Below are 4256 nucleotides of genomic sequence, written 5' to 3'. Positions count from 1 at the left end.
AGGAGTCAACCAATTGAGTTAGTAGATCAATTTAGTAGAGTGGCAAGATAAAGATCAATATCCAAAAATTAGGGAAATTTCTCTACAGTAATAAAGAGAACTAAAATAACGAAACCAATAAAGCAATACCATTTACAATAGCCAAACACAAATTGAGATACTTGGGAGTGACCTAACTAGAGACACAAAAGACCTATACAAAGAAAACTACAGAACATTTTTGCGAGACCCAATAAAAGACCTAAGTAAATGGGAAAATGTGTCCTGTTCATGGATAGGTAGACTCAATATTGTAAAAATGACAATCCTATCAGAAGCAATCTACATGTTCAACACAATCCCAATACAGATACCAAATTTATTTTTCAAGGAGATCGAAAGGGAAATTGTCAAGCTTATTTGGAGAAGAAAGAGACTCCAAATAAGTGAAGCACTTCTGAAAAATAAAAATGAAGTGGGCTCTCTGCTCCTCATCAACCCGCAGATTGCCCTCTCTTCTCGTGCAGCCTCAGCTGCATCCCTGAGACATGATGGTGAAGGTTGGAGTAAACGATTTGGCCGCCTTGGGAACCTGCTCACCAGGCCTGCTTTTAACTCTAGCAAAGTGGATGTTTTTGCCGACAATGACCCCTTCATTGACCTCACTTACGTGGTTCCAGTATGATTTCACCCATGGCAAGTTCAATGGCACTGTCAAGGCTGAGAATGGGAAGCTGGTCATCAATGGGAAAGCCATCACTATCTTCCAAGAGAGAGATCCTGCCAACATCAAGTGGGGTAATGCTGGTGCTGAGTATGTTGTGGACTCTACTAATGCCTTCATTACCTTGGAGAAGGATAGGGCTCACTTGAAGGGTGGTGCCAAACAGGTAATTATCTCTGCTCCTTCTGCAGATGCCCCCATGTTTGTGATGGGCGTGAACCATGAAAAGTATGACAACTCTCTCAAGATTGTCAGAAATACCTCCTGCACCACCAACTGCTTGGCTTCCCTGGCCAAGGTCATCCATCACAACTTCAGCAATGTAGAGGGATTCATGATCACAGTCCACACCATCACTGTCACCCAGAAGTCTGTGGATGACCCCTCTGGAAAACTGTGGCATGATGGCCATGGAGCTTCCCAGAATATCATCCCTGCATCTATTGGTGCTGCCAAGTCTGTGGACAAGGTCATACCTGAATGGGAAACTTACCAGCATGATTTTCTGTGTCCCCACCCCCAATGTGTCAGTTGTGGACCTGACCTGCCATCTGGAGAAAGCTGCCAAATATGATGACATGAAGTAAGTAGTAAAGCAGGCATTGCATCGGAAGGGCCCCTCAAGGGCATCCTGGGATGTTGAAGACCAGATTTTCTCCTGTAACTTTAACAGTGACGCCTACTCTTCCACCTTTGATGCTGGAGCTGGCATTGCCCTGAACAACCACTTTTGTCAAACTCATTTCCTGGTATGACAATGAATTTGGCTACAGCAACTGGGTGGTCAACCTGGGTGGTTCACATGGCCTCCAAAGAGTAAGAGCCCCTTGGACCACCAGCCCCAGCAATAACACTAGAAAAGAGAGAGAGAGAGAGAGAGAGAGACTCAGCTACTGGTGAGTCCTTGCCCCAACTTGATCCTCCCACACACTGAAAATCTCACATCCTTGACACAATTTCCATCCAGTCCCTCTGAGAAAAGAGAGGGGCTTGGAGAGCCCATCTTGTCATGTACCATCAATGAAGTACACCATGTTGTTGTTGTTAAGTGCCGTCGAGTCGCAGGAAAGTGCACTATACTCAGTAAAAAAAAAAAGAAGAAGTTGACGGCATATTACTTCCTAATATTAAAATCTTATTACACAGCAGTACTAACCAAAACAGCATGGTACTAAATCTGTCTATCAAATGGAGAAATGACAACCTCTGCCAAAAAATGGTGCTAGCAGAATTGAACTGCTACCTGCAAACGGCTGAAAGAGGATCTACATCTCACACTATACTCAAAAATCAACTGAAGGTAGATCAGAGACCTGATAATAAAGCTCAAAACCATAAGAGACAAACTTGGACCAAGCTTATAAGACCTAGTCTACGATAAAAAGAAGCTGCCAAATAGAGCCAGAAATACACAATTTGAAGAGGATTAAATTGATGGATGTGGGACCCTCCACCGCAGCAGAATTAAACTTTTTTCTGTGTCTGAGAAAAAAAAAAAATTGATGGATGTGATCTTCTAAAGATTAAATCTCTGTGCTCATCAAAACCTTTTTCTAACAGGGTAAAAAGAAAACCAAACGATTGGGAACAAACATTTGGCAATAGCACCTCAGACAAGGCTCTCATCACAAAAGTTTACAGAATACTCCTCCTGGGCCTCCAGAAGAAAAAGACTGATAACTCAACTACAAAATGGGCAAAAGACATAGACTTTTCACAGAGAAGGCATTCGGATGGCCAATAAACACCTGACGAAATGCTCTAAATCACTGGAAATTAGAGAGATGTAAATCAAAACCACAACGTGATACCATGTTACCCCAGTAGCAGTGGCAAAGTTTAGCAGGACAGCAAATAATAAATGTTGGAGAGAATGTGGTGAGATAGAAACGCTAATACATTTTTGGTAAGATTGTAAAATCGTACAACCACTCCGGAAGTCAGTTTGGCATTTCTTCAAACACTGGACATAGAAATTCCATATGACCCAGCTATTCCACTGCTTGGAATATACCCAGAGAAAATGAGAACTGAGGCACAAACCGAGACTTGTACATCAATGTCCATAGCAGCATTATTCCCCATAGCAAGAACATGGAAATAGTCCAATTGCCCAACCACAATGGAATGGACTAAGAAATTATGGTATGTTCATATAGTGGAATAATATGCAGCAGCACACAGGAGCACTGATTTTGTAAATTACTACCTAACATGGGAGGGACTAGAGAGAATTATGCTGAGTGAACTCAGTCTCAAAATAACAAATACAGTAGAAGACTGTTATTGTAGCACAAGTACAAGGATGCAAATGTGAAGGGGACTTAATCATAGGGTCACACAATTTGACAGGGGGAAGGAGAGATAGGTAAATGAAAGAGCAAAGATCTGGTGTGAAATATGATGTATATGAATTTTAAGAACTTTGTATGTAAACCAGTATAAAATTAAAAAACTAATAATAAAAAAAAGATATGTAGTCTCCTCCCTAACTATAGGCTAACACCCAAAGCTTCACATTGTCATGGGAACCACATTATAATAAGGAAAAAAGATTTTAATCTGTCTGTAGGAGAGCAGTTTGGTTGACGAGAAAAGGAAGGGACAACTGTAAACCATGTCAAATGAGAACCAGTTCATGGCATGGGATTCAGGGCCACACGAGTTGTCTTCAAATACAAAACGCATAGCTGTTCTGGAATGCATTTGCCCTGGCATCTCCAGGAATGTTGTTGAAAGGACTCTGACGGAGGTTAGACTGGTGGTCTCATCCGCAGCATCCCTCCCTACTCCAGATACATGGCTTATGGTGGGAGCAAATCCAGATCTACTTTTGATAATAATTGTTTAGGTCATTTCATTTCCTTCCTGTGGAAAAGCATTCTCTATATAAAAAGAGTTTAGACAACCAACCCAGTCCCTGAGACAAAATAGGATGTACTGATTGGTAGGCAACATTGTTAACTAGAAAATGAAATGGTGACCTACCTCAGTCTCTGTGAATAGCCACTGTCAGCTCAGCCCAAGAAGTTAGAAACTAAGGACCTGGTAGTAAAAACAAGGTCAGAGTGGGAGATGTCATGGGTTGAATGGTTTCCTGCCAAAAGTACATGTTATAATGTGAAAGCTACAATAAGCCCACATGATATGTTAAACCAAATGGAGAATTATATCATTTTGGGAGGATTAAGGGTAGAATGCATAACTCCCTATTCTCATCACAGCCATAACTGAAGATAATGTGTAGTCTGTAAAACCTTCCATCTCATTAGAAATGAAAATAGAGGGAAGTGAATCAAGGAGGAAGACCCTTACTAACACCAATAAATAATCTCCAGGAGTGGAGTGTGTCTTCTTGCACCTGGGGTCCTACAGCATGAAGCTCTAACCCTGGAGGAGAAAAGGACTCATGGAGGTCTCCAGGGAGTGCCAAGCCTCCAGAAACTGAAGGAATCAGAATCTCCTCTACAAGTGACAGAAAGGAGACGCTTTCCCCTAGAGCTGGTACCCAGATCTTACCTTTTAACTTCCAAAAATATAAGAGAATAAATTT

At 41.6% G+C, this 4256-nt stretch overlaps 1 pseudogene; it reads right to left on the bottom strand.

The window, feature by feature from the left end:
* Positions 1–844: 844 nt before the first annotated feature.
* LOC102857307 lies at positions 845–1333 on the bottom strand (annotated as a pseudogene).
* Positions 1334–4256: the final 2923 nt, after the last annotated feature.

The sequence above is a fragment of the Elephantulus edwardii genome, unplaced genomic scaffold, assembly GCF_000299155.1.
Source record: "Elephantulus edwardii isolate Elephantulus edwardi_28Jun2011 unplaced genomic scaffold, EleEdw1.0 scaffold00130, whole genome shotgun sequence".
Taxonomy (NCBI): Eukaryota; Metazoa; Chordata; class Mammalia; order Macroscelidea; family Macroscelididae; genus Elephantulus; species Elephantulus edwardii.
Note: the sequence above shows the minus strand (reverse complement) of the source record. Positions and strands in the feature narration are given on the sequence as shown.